General features: G+C 40.8%; 1 protein-coding gene across 1 annotated transcript in view; it reads right to left on the bottom strand.

Annotated features, from left to right (window-relative positions):
- Positions 1–12,942, bottom strand: part of LOC141787312 (CD82 antigen-like) — a 32,989-nt gene extending 20,047 nt beyond the window's left edge. Inside the window, exon 1 of the mRNA XM_074665574.1 lies at positions 12,707–12,942. The gene's annotated coding sequence lies outside the window, so the exon portion shown is untranslated. The remainder of the gene's footprint in view (positions 1–12,706) is intronic.
- Positions 12,943–13,208: the final 266 nt, after the last annotated feature.

The following is a 13,208-nucleotide window of genomic DNA, read 5'->3' as shown; positions in this document are numbered from 1 at the left end:
TCTGGACTGTAGGTTGTAATCTGTAGCCAAGTGTTTCTATCTGATTGGAATAAATCTCCAAACAGTCTGGATTAAACCTCAACATGCCACGGAGCCGATTCGTGCTGCAGCTGCTGAATGAATAAAGCTGGTCTGTTTCAGGAATGTTCATGTTGTTTCCATCAGCTCATCGTCCTGAAGATGTTTCATTCAGCAGATTTTTAATGTGTTTTGAATCAAAGCAGAGTTTATTTACAGCTGCAGCGCTGTCACACCCATTAAAACCTCACAAGTGTGCTGAAACATGCAACAAGTCACCGAGCAGAGCAAAGCAGAGAGTGAGATGGGTCACAGTCCTGACCCAGTTCACACAGATCTATCTGAGCTCTGATCCAGTCCAAGTTAGAAAACACGGGTCAGCATCGACCCAGTCAGACTGACGCAGACAACACATACACACTGTGGACTCACAATGAACCAGACTTTAACACCAGAGTCAGACAGAGATCCTATCCACCCCGACAGAGACCGGCCCGAAGTTTGATGTTGGCAAAAGCGCTGCTCAGTCTTTTAAAGGGACATTTCAGAGAGTTTAATTTCGCTTTCACATTTAAAAATAACCCAGATGAAACATTTTCAGTTCCAGTTTGAGCTCCTTCTGCCTCATAGACAAACTTGGCGTCAATTTAAGATGTATCAAGTTCTTCAGCTGTCTCTAACATCCCCTTTCTGTTTCTCCTCCACATTTAGCATTTGACGCCGTAAAGCTGTTGAAATGAGTTTTCCAATAACAATTCAGCCAAGAAAGTTTGATAAAGACAGAAGTAACAAAAATCCTGAACAAGCACCAATGAAATACGTAAGTAATTCACTTCCTGTATCGACTTTCTGCGGTATATCACACCTGTCCGCTGTCAGCCCCTGACAGATCCTCACCACTCACACATCCTGAACTCTGAGCCCGAGGGGCGAGGAGGCAGATCAGATTTATCAGCAGGAGGCTGAAACTCACCCACACAGATGTTAAAGTCATCTTTACAACATCTGGACCGACAGGATACGTACATGTTTTATGATTTCAGCTTTTTACCAGACAAACAGGAAGTTCAAATGCTGGACATTGATCGTAAACATGGAGAAAGTCTCAAACTGGGAGTTCACCATGTATTGGAGGAATTCCAGGATGAGAAACTTCTTTACAAGTCACACCAGGAGGACTCAATCTATGACATCACTAATTGGTGAACGCCTGATTGGTGTAGAGCATTGTTAACTAACACCAACCAATCAGAAATGTCCTGCTTTGAACATTCCGGAATGTTTGCTTCCGGAACACTGAGTTCCTGAGTGATTTGAAGGCTCTTAAAGAGACAGTAGCTGAAATGTAGACGAATACTGGGAATTTGTTGTTTTTTAGGTTGATGTGTTTTTTATTTTACTGTAATCCTGTATTTATTTATTTTTTTGCCATTTTATTGCTGGTAAATGCACATTTTATAATCTAGTTCAGGGGTGGACAACCAGTCAGAGACCAAGAGCCACAAAAATGACCGTGGTACTACAGAGAGGCATATCACATCCGTGGTCTTACAAACACACTTCCTCTCAGGCATAAACAAAATGACATAAAATGAAAATCAAAACATTTCCAATTTTCAAAACGAGATTTACTGTGTTTGTTAATGTCTTTAAACTTCATACTAGAGAAGTGAAACTGAAACTTAAGTATCAACCTGTACACTCAAACATTGATCAATACTGAACCCAACATTGGCATCAGTATATCAATATTTTAGATTGATCAGCACACTGCTACTCATAGCTTTATATATATTTTTATGAATGGATCAAAGAGCCACACACTGAAAGGCAAAGAGCCACAGGTTGACCAACCCCTGATCTAGTTACTTAAAGGCCCAACTAGGGACAAGAGTTTGAAATAAGTACTTGCTATAAACTCTGTGCAGCACATCAAATTAATGCTTGATGTGCTGCATCGTCCCTAAAAAATAAATACATAAATTCAAATTCAAATAAGGATCTTCTCACTGGGCACTCAGGGAACTGCAGTTTATTTTTTTTTTTAACATGAAGCTCTTAGTGAACCGACTCACTGCTGGACACACACTCCAGTGGACACTCAGGGAACTGCATGTTTTTGGGACTTCAACACTGGCTTTTGCAGCTCGGTGTGTGATAGTGAATTTGCCGCTCACATTTTCTTATAGAAGCATCATCTGTCTTAATTTTTTGTTCCCCTAAGTGTTGAAATATTTACAGGAGTAGTCTAATCTTCTCTGTTTGAATATTTTTGCAGTGTTTACAGTCAATGCTCCGTGCTTCAGCAGGTTTCTGTTTTAACCGCTCTCCAGAGAAAATGCAGCTGAGCCGGCCCGGGTGACCACACTCCCGAGGTGTGTCTGCGTCAGACTCACTGTGACTACAAAGACGTGTCTTCTTGTCTTCCTCCTGTAACCCCGCTCACAGATTTATTTTTGTTGCTCTAAGGGATCAAACAGTGAGATAATCCCTCACAGCAAATATCAAACAACTTTCTCTTTCGTTTGCTCTGATCTGATTTCTGCCGCGCTCTGATTCTCCGTCCGTCACAGTGTTGGAGATAATCCTTCACAAGGTCTGCTCCTGGAAAAAAAGCCTGTCTTTGTTTTCTCTCTGTGAGCCGCTGGAGCTTTAACGTCACGCTCGGGAGGATAGATGAGTGAGTGTGAACACAGGACAAACATTTACATCCAACAGAGCAAGATCAGTTTAGACACAGGAGCAAAAACTACTTGCCCTAAAACCTTAGATGCAGAATTTTTTTCATTAAGATATACTCTTCATGTTGGTTTGAGTTCATTTTTTCACTTTTCTTTAGCAGTTTTTGGAGCAGCTTCACAAAAACATAAAACTTGTCAGGATGAAATGTTGGTTTTGGCGCCTCCTGTGGTCAAAGATTTACATCTCATCTCTTGACTCAATTTGTACCGTATCATAAAACACTAATTTTTAAACAAAAATTCACACTCTGACCACTCTATGAGAAGAAATTGCTCATGAAGGAATAAGAGATGCTTGTCAGTCCACAGGGGGTGCCAAACCAAGACCCTGTCATGCTCCTTGTTGTCCTCGTGGACAGGGACACACTTGAAGCGTCTCTCTCAGCGCTTGTGTGCAGCGTCACTCCCTCATCTCATCACCGACTCTCTAAGACTTGAGCAGAAGTGTGCAGGACAAGTGTGAGCAGCAGCAGCGACAACAACAAGAAACAACAAACTCTTTGTTCCCGCGCTCTATAAACACCGTCTATTTATAGGCCCAAATTTAAATCTCATATCAGGACAGCAGAGACAAACAGAGAGACAGTTTATACGGAGACCATCCTCGTGTTTCTCATCTCTGTGACTGCTAATTACACAGACAAAAAAACCTCCAGGCCTTAGGAGATACCAAGAGACGAGACATTAACACAGACACATCATGACCCGTCTGTAATGTCTGTGGGCGTTTCATCTGTTTGATTAAACATGGACTGAAATTTAAGATTAAGATAAGCTCAGAACTGTTTTTTAATCTTTCTAAACCAAAGTGCTAAAAGCTGTTAAAATATCTGGCGTCACAAACTCTGACTTTTCTCTTCAGTCATTAAGTCCACGATTTTCAATTAATGCCGTTATATTCAACTTTACAAAGTCAATCATTTTTACAAAGCTAATACACAGAACATGTTAGCTCTTTACCCACAAAACCCACAACCTGAAAGAACCAGACAACCGAGCATGGAGCACTGTAAACTTAACATCAGGTAGTTAAACAATGTCAACTTTGTTACATTAGTTAGGGGCCGTTTACATGACAACTGTTTTAGGGGGAAACGCAAAAGTTTTGTTGCGTTTCAGCCTTGTGTTTACACGGAAATGGCGTTGTAGCCAACCTAAACGCAAAATTTTGAAAACGGCCTCCAGAGTGGGATTTTTCTGAAATGCTGCCAACACTGCTGAGATGTCACGCTCCGCTTCGTGCAAGCGCATACAACAGGACAACAGCATCGTTGTTACAGTTGACGCGAACTACCGTGTTGTGCTTGTGCTGCTCAATCTGCTGAATCTGCTGACTGTCTTCAAACAACATGCTCATCTGTTGCTCCACTTCTGCTCTTAGTATTCACCAATACACCAGATGATTGGCTCAACTCTACTTCTGTGGAGATCTCCCAAAAGCTGCAGTTATAGCGCCAACTTCAGGCCTGGCATGCTCACTACAGCGTTTTTAGTCCCTCAGCGTTTCCGTGTGAACGTAGATTTTTCACTGTGTTTTAGCGTTTTCAGATGAAACATTGTCGTGTAAATGATGCCTTAAACTCTTCAATATGTAAACTGCTACATTATTTACACTTTGTTACACTGGCAGCCATACATTGTATACAAATGTTATGTAATGTTACGTAATTTAAAGAACTTGGAGTTATGTTGCTTTATGTTTGCTTTGTTACATGTATGTGAATTTATGTTTATATTTTTATGTAATTTATATATTATGTATTTTATTTTGTTCATTTATATGACCTGTACATTTTGTAAACTTTACATTATGTAATGCAAATGTTTCATTATAATAACTTTGTTGAGTTATGTGAAGTTCGCCTCATGTCCACTTTTTTTACATTGTGTCAACTTTAAAATGTACAAACCCTGCTCAAAGGAATGCAAAAGTTTGTAAACTTTGTCAAGTTATGTAAAGTTCGGTAATACCTAGTTTGTTACACTTAGTTATGTAATGCAAACGTTGTTTCATTATGTTTACCTAAGTTATGACATTTTTTTAGGTTATTTTGGCTTTGTTACATCATTTCAACTTCACATTACATAAACTTAGTAATATAATATTCTGTTGTAACATTATAAAAACTTTTTTACATTATATTTATTTAGGTTGTAAACTTAAATTAGAGTGACTTGACTTTACATCAGTCAATTCACACAAATAACCAACATTATACCAACTAGTTAACATAGCAACTTAACTTTTCTTTTGAAGCACAACTAAACCTTGGAGTTGTACCACTGTTAGATTAGAGAAATAAAATCAGTAACTCATAATATAGCATCCTGTAGCACATGTATTCTATATGGTAAAAGCTTTATGTAGTAACTTGATAACATAAATTAAAATTTTAAAGCAAAACTACTTTATGGAGAACAACTCAACCTTTGTTTCTAAGCAGATTTCAGTAACTTTGCTTTAATGAATGGTTGATTTTTATTCCTACACTCTTTAACTCGGAGAGCAGGGTGTAAACATGCTCAGGTAAACAGGAAACTACCTTCAGAAATGACAGACCACACCTTCACACATTTAAAACCCAACAAACCCAACAAACACAGATCCTCCTCCTCCTCCTCCTCCTCAGACGCTGCTCTCAGAGCTGATTTTCTGTCCCACAACAAAAGGTGAAACTCGACCCTCGGAGCTGCTGCGTCCTCACGTTTCCTCAGAACAATCAAACCTGCCGCAGACGTTTGAAAGACGGCGTTTTCTCAGCGTGGGACTTTGTGTTCGGAGACACCTGACACTGGTTTGTAAAGACGGGCTGAGCTTCAGTACAAAATTTACACCTCAGAGTAAACCAGGAGAAAGAGAAATCACACAGCTCTGAGAGAAAGACTGACTCAGCTGAGCTCCTGTAGTTTGACGTTCTGAGTTTAACTCGTTAAACAGCATGTGTGCTTCAGGTGTGAAGTGGAGGATTGTGGGTAAATGGTGACACGAGGGGGGGGGTTACGTCTTGTCTGAGCCTGTCAGCCACTGAGCCCCGCCCTACACCGTTAATTCAAGGTCTGACCGCTGGGTGGTTAAACCAGTTCAGACGCCTGTGTCGGCAGTGAAAGGAGCGCGCTGTGCAGGTTACCACGAGGACCCTGCTGCTGCTGCAGGGAGGGGTGGGAAATCTCTGCTGTGTGCGTTAAGACTGAACAGTCCTCTTTTCTCCTCTGACACCCAAACGCATCATGAGAACACATTTTGTCTCTCGCTTCAGGCTGTGCAAACATGCTGCACTGTTTCTGCTGAGTCTCCAGGTGAAATAACAGGTACCATGAAGCTGGATGAACTTTCTCTGCTGACTCAGACGTTTGGCTTCACTGAGCGTGCTCACAGAAAAGGAGAGGATGAAGACAGGAAAGTTATCACAGTTTAAACATGTGAGACATCTGCTACAGAGGAGGAAAGAGAAGGTTGCTGCAGGACGTGTTATGAATATGAACACTGATTTCCTGATTTACCACAAGACACACCTAAAATAATTTATAACGAGTCAAAAACACTTAATCCATCTCTGAGAATTTAACTATGATGCACATAATCTTATCCATTGAAACAGGAAGTGATGACAGGTCAGAAACTTTCACTTCAATTGGGGAGAGGACTCAAGTCTCAGAGCAAACTGAGGTCTAAAGAAGCAGATCAGAGATTTCTCTACCAAAGGTGAGGCCACTGCAGACTTTTCAGAATAATGAGTTAACTTCTAAAAACTATAACCTCAGATTTCTGACTTGACAGAATTAGTTAATTAAAGTCAGAATTCTCAAACAAAGTTGGAATTCTCAGATTCAAGGTTGAAATCTTAGATTAAAGTTGAAATTCTCAGGTAAAAGTCAAAAATCCACTTCAAGTTGCAGTTCAAAGAAGACAGCTGTAATTCTTAGATTAAAGTTGGTATTCTCAAAATAGGGTCAGAATTCAAGAATTGTATGTGAGAAGTTGGAATTTAGAGATTGAAAACTGGAAATCACAGATTTAACTTGATTATTCACAGATTTAAGGTCAAAGTTTCCAGATTACTGCTGGTGAGGGTGAAAAATATTCATGAGTATATTTATTTTGTTTGGTTATTACAGGTGAGCTGGTCACGTGGTGGGTGGGCGATAAATAGAAAAATAATCAAAACCGACATTTAGAGCTTTGACCAATGTAAAACTGCTGTGTTGATTGTTTTAGGGTTTTCCCTCCTTGGTATTCTCTACTTATGTACCATCCACTTCAAGTACACTACTAGGGATAGATACCTCTAACATTTGAAACAATGCAGTACCAAAGCCCTGTACCGGGCAATTGGTATCGATACTTATGGGTACCAATTTTCTGTACTTTTGTGTGCATTTATGAGGTAATAAATATTAATTTCTTTAAATAATAAAATCTCAAAGATTTTCAATGTGACATTTTTTTCTCAATATATAAACTTAGAATGCTGTGTTCATGTCCAGCATGGAAAATCGCCATTCCCTCACAGTCACATGGGTGCATGTAGGAACCTAAACATGGTACTGTTTGATTATACCTGAATTGGTACTTGGTACTACAGACAGAATTTGGTCAGTATCTATAAAAGTACCTAATGCCGTACCCATTCCTAAACACTACTGGTTGTGTAGCTATACGACAGGCAGCCAGGTGTCACAAAGCATGAAGGCTGCTGGAAAACCAGCAGAAGAAGAGGAAAAAGCCATGTGACACTGTCCCATTCAGTCTGCTACACACAGTACATTTACATGCAGGCATTTATTTTTATATGTTTAGGCCTGTCATCCACACAAAACTGCAGTTTTACATTGCTGAAAACAACATTTTCAGAAACCTCCGGTCAAAGTGAAGATTTTGGAAAACTCCAGTTTCATGTGTAGACGCAGGTAAAGTGAGTTTTTGGTTCTCAAACGTCACAGCTGAATGGCAGGGGCTCATTCTGATTGGCTGTCACAGGTTTTACGTCGAAAAAACACTGCCCATTATGGGTTTGGCATGCCTCGAGCCGCACTCACCAGCAGATTCCCCCGCTGTGTGTGGACAAAACTATTTTCAAAAATGTATGAGGGGCGGTATTCGTTTTTGAAAATACCCGACTATGTGTATACAAGGCCTAAGAAATCTAGCTATGAGCTTAGTCAGCATGAGATCGGACTACTGACACATTAACTGGCAACCATTTTCAGAGCATTTACAGACCCACAGAGTATTGTTTTCTAAGACTATGTAAACACTGAAAGGAAGGAATTCTGTGTTTATGAAGCAGCCAGATTCATCATCAGACAGTTTTAGGAGCTCCTTCAGGGACGCTCAGACTCTTATCACCTCCGAGTTCAAACCTGTACGTCTGGAAAACAGAGCAGCTGAGGTGGTTCAGACTTTGTCAAACGCTGAATCGTCCAGCTGGGTGATTTCAGTGAACGGGTGAAGAGGTCACAGTCTGAGGGAGGAAGGGCGAGTCTACACGTGGCGTAAACACACCAGCTTCACGTCGCCAAAACTTAACCAAAACTACCGGTTTAAGATCAGAAAACAGAGCAGGCTTCAGGAGATCCTCCAAGAGATAAGTCAAACTATTTGTGACTTCTGGAGCGGCCAACAGGTGGCGCTAAAGAGCATGAATGGCATCAAAGAAAGGGTTAAAAACTTAACGAACGAAAACTGTGCACAAACTTTGAGGAAAGCTGATTTTTTGTCTGCGCTGCAGACAGAGACACTAGGGGGCAACACCTTTCTTACAAACAGAAACTAAAACACATCTCTAACAGAATCTGGTTTCTTCTTTGACTGATTGCATCAGAGGACAGTCTCCAGAGACGGCGGCAGAGTCAAACCCACGCGCTCAGATTTTACAGAGCAGAGCGTTTCTGCTTTTTCACAGCCAAAAGTTTTAGTTCAGTCCAGGACCTGAGTGTGTCCTCCTCCCAGGTTAGAGACTGGAGTATGCAGCAGAACCTGTCAGAACACACTCTTACACACTCTCACACACACTCTGCAGCTCTCACAGGTTGTGTTCAGGCTGTGTGGAAAGGTAGTTGAGGTCACAGAGACCTGCAGCTGAACTGACTCGCAGCCTCGTGTAGAGGAACAGACCCTGCTCTGAAATATTGACGGCACAGCGATGCCACCATACAAACACTGACCCACATTCCCATCTGCAGCACGGAGCCGTCCTGATCCTGGTCCTGATAAAAACGGGGCCACGGCTCAGTCGATGGCTCTGCAAAGAGCAGGCTGTATGTTCTGATGGATATCTGAACGTTATCGAGCTTCACGAGGCTTCAGAGGCGGGGCGGTCTCTGATGGAGGATCCCTGCAGGCTGCTGCTTAGGGTCAGAACAGTTAGTGGATCCACAGAGGCCACCGTGCTGCACCACAAACCGACCAGAAGACCACACATCTGTCCCCAACATGAAATCTGTTTCTGTTCTGGTACTCTTCAGACCAGGGGTCTACAATCTTTACCTTCATAAAAGCCATTTTACATCAGCTCACCAGGATTCAAGTCATTCAGGAGCCACAAAATGTGTTTTATCCTCAGAGATAAGACAAAAAAATGTATAAAAATCCTAAACATGGTAAAAGTCTAGTAAATCATTATCTATTTTTTTGTTTTTATCAAATTGCCTGTCAAAGCTCAAAGTTTTTTATTTCTAACTAAAAAAATTAAAATATTTGTTATGCCATTAATTTCAAAAATTTACTAAATTTATGAAATTTTATGGAGTTGCAAAATGTTTTTAAAAATTCAAATAAAATTTTTTTTTTAGAAATGTGCAAAAATTTCCCAAACTTCCAAATATTTTGAAATGCCAAAATTTTATATATTTGCAAAAAATAAAATTTGTCCATTTCAAAAATTTGTTTAATTTTCAAAAATTGAAGAAAAATAAAAAATGCAGAAAAAAAAATCTAAAAAAGTGGAATTTTAATTATTTGAATGGTTAAAAAACATTTCAGAAATAAAAAAAAATGCAAAAATTGCAAAAATACCAAAAAATCTTGGAAGCTTTATTGCAAGAGTTGATGCATCTTTAGGTAAACAAAATGTTAAAGCATGATTTTATTTAGTGTCAGTGTTTTTAATCATCAACACCCAGTGTAAGACAAACAAAATTCTTTATCTTAATAAAAACTTTTTTCAAAGCTACAAGGAGCCACTGCAAAGGAGTCAAAGGGCCGTATGAGGCTCCAGAGCCACAGGTTGTAGACCCTTGATCTATACGGAGTCAATATCTGGTCAGAACCTCGGCTCTATACCAACTTTTTTATCAACTCCACGAAGTCAAACCTGGATTCCGAGTCTCATCAGCTGATATGACTTATAAACAGTCAGACCTGGTTAACTGAGACTGATACACAAACACATTTAATAACTCACACAGACGCATCTGGTGTTTCAAAGCAAAGTGTGACCCTAGTAACTGAACACTGTCTGCTCACAATCACTGACACATTCAGCTGAAGGTCTCCAGTTAGCATGGTCACTCTTTCCTCCAGAACACAGGTTGATTTGTCAACCTTGGTTATTGCTTGACACTTCAACGCAGCTTTTTGCAGCTGAATGACGTCATTTTAGCAGCCTCACTGCTTTGAGCAATCCTTTTAATGTGCCAACTTTCTGCATCACACACCTTCAAAAATTCTGCACAGAGACAAACAGCCAAACAGGAGCTCCTATTTTCTGAAATACAGCAAATACTGATATATGTATGATTCATCCACTGACTGTGGAACGTAGTCTCCCAGACGTCAGAGAATAGACTTTTGAAACAAACAGCTGGCAAGGCCATTTGGGATGTCCTGATCCGATATTGACGCTTGACATCACTATTTTTGGAGGATCGGTTAGCATCAGATTTCATAACGTGATCGGGACTGATACAGTTTTCATGTGTTTTCAGCACTGTCATGCTTTACGGCTGCTGTAAATCAAACCATCTTGCAAACATGTCTGCTGTGTGGGACTACTTCTCTTTGGAAAGCAACGATAGTAAAACAGCATCTTGAAACAATTGTAGAGTGAGTGTTCCTCGAGGAGATACCAACAGGGCTCACTTTAATACAACAAATATGATTCTTCTTCTACAACAGAATCACCCAACATCGTACAGGATGTATCGGAGAAAGGTAGCGGTATTGGCAAAACTTCATCACAGACATCTCCGTGATAACCGGCAGCCAAACTCAGCAGAGAAGAGGGATTGGCAATCATTTCTGTGCGTCACATTTTTGCAGAGAGCACAGTACAGCCTTAACAGTCAAAACTCGACCACAGAGCAACCAGAGACAGAGTTTAAACAAAGATAACTCATCTGAACAAATGGAGATAAATGCTGCTTCTGTGGCCAAAGTGCATGCCCATCTTTACGATGTCATAGGTTATAAAGAGGTCTATATTTACAGATTTACAAAGGTGAATTATATTAAAATCAAAGTTAGCCTCAAATTTTAAACAGTCAAAGTACCTTTAAAGACTGTTTTAGCTCAGCAGTGAATGAAGTTTTCAGGAAAGTTGAAATTTTAGAGACGTTATGTCACTACTAATATGGTGGCATCATCAACATATCAGTCTGCTAGTCTAGATGTCATCGACGTATATTTATATCTTTAAGTGTTCGACAAGAGGAGTCAGAGGCAGTCAGCGCCCTCTGCTGTTCAAGAATGGAGTAGTTTTTTTTTTTAAGTGCCTCAGTTTACGTTTTACTCCTTCCCTCCAACACAAACACCTGAGTTTTCATCTGCATGTGCAAAAAGACTCATTACTTTGGCTCCTATGCATTAAAAATATTAATATTTAAGATAACTGAGCGACTGTTCAGGAATTGTATCGTGGTGGACGAGACGTCTGCGAGCCACAGCGAGAGCTCGGAGCCTTGTAAATGAAAGTGAAGCTTTATTTCTGTCTGTATGAAAAGGGTTTTATTCCCCGTCTGTGTGAACCCCGTGACCTCCTCTGTCTCTGCGCTCTGAGGGTCACAGTGTCATCAGATTATTAACCAATCAGCAGCCTGATTTCATCAGTGATAAAACTGATTGATTTAGTTTCACAAATCAAAAGACTCTGAAGTTCAGAGTTTTTGACCTCGAGCTTCTACATCACAGCACAGGAGAGCATCTGTACACATTTTCATTTCGACGGATAGAGTTCCTCTTTCAGTTACATGTTGCTCTGAAACAATAAATCCATCAGGTGTGTTTGTTTCTATCCCAGGCTTCATTTCTACACACCGCTTGAACGATCTGACCTCTTTGTTGAAGAATCCAGTTTTTAGACAGGTACAAGCAGAGCAAACAGCTCTGATTTCAGGGCCACAAAAAGGCTGAAAAACCTGTTTACGTCCTGGAGCTTCAACTCGGGAGGGAAATTGTGCAACCTGTAAAACTTCTGCACAACTGCTGTGTTTAAATCTTCAATCTTAGGCCGTAGAGACGCCTTCAGCTGTGTGTGGGTGTGTGTGTGGATGTACAACCAGGTTAATAGAGTCCAAAGAGCTTCTTTATGTGCCTTCAGTTTCAGTTTGCACCAAACCTCATGCAGAGAAAATGATGATTTAAAAAAGAGTGGGTGTGTAAAGAGGTTTTTGGTTGTTATGGTGTCTAGTTTTTCAAAATAAAACTCTTAACTTTAGTTTTAAAGCACCAGGTGTGGTGTTCACATACAGCCTGTGACAGAAACAGGAGGTGTCTCTGAGTTTAACTCACAAATCCTGCACACAGGCGCCACATCATCACCCAGATTCTCTGAAACAGAACCCTACAACCTGAAGGAACCACTTTCAGGCGAGTTTGGAGCACTGACCAATCGATTAACCGATCAGATCACCGAGCTGGCTCACCTCGTGTTCAGGAATCTGAAGTTTCAGACAAGTTTCAGCAGACACAGACAGGGAGAAGAGGAGGGAGACAGGCTGGGGGGACTTACGTGTTTTTAGGCGCTGATCTGTGGAAGAAACGCGTGGTGGAGAGTCGTGCAGGTCCTGCGGGTCCTGGTGCGCTCTGGTGCGCTTTGGTGCGGTGTGGTGCGCGTTGGTGCGGGTCTGAGCTCGGACTGACTGACCTCCTGCTCGACAGAAACAAAGCAGCAGAGAGAGTGCGGACTGATCTGAACACACACACGCTCACAGACTGAGTCCTCTGTCCCACCATGTGGCAGATATGAGCATTAACCCGTCAGATGGCCTCCGTTAACCCTTTAATCCCCGCACGGCACGCAGACAGCACAACAACACAGCCCGGATTATTAAAAACACATTGTTCCACAGGGAGCAGCAGGAAAATCACATTTTACATTTCAGGAGGAAAAATGAGTAACCTTCCGCTCTTTATACATTACAGATAAAAAACCAAACATAGGTACAGAAACTGAAGACTTCATGATTAAAATCAAAGATTTACATTTTGTTCTGCCTTTATCCTATTATATC

Source organism: Halichoeres trimaculatus, unplaced genomic scaffold, assembly GCF_033239565.1.
Source record: "Halichoeres trimaculatus isolate MK-OKI-2021-1 unplaced genomic scaffold, fHalTri1.1 fHalTri1_scaffold_3, whole genome shotgun sequence".
NCBI lineage: Eukaryota > Metazoa > Chordata > Actinopteri > Labriformes > Labridae > Halichoeres > Halichoeres trimaculatus.
This window is presented reverse-complemented; position numbering and strand designations above follow the sequence as displayed.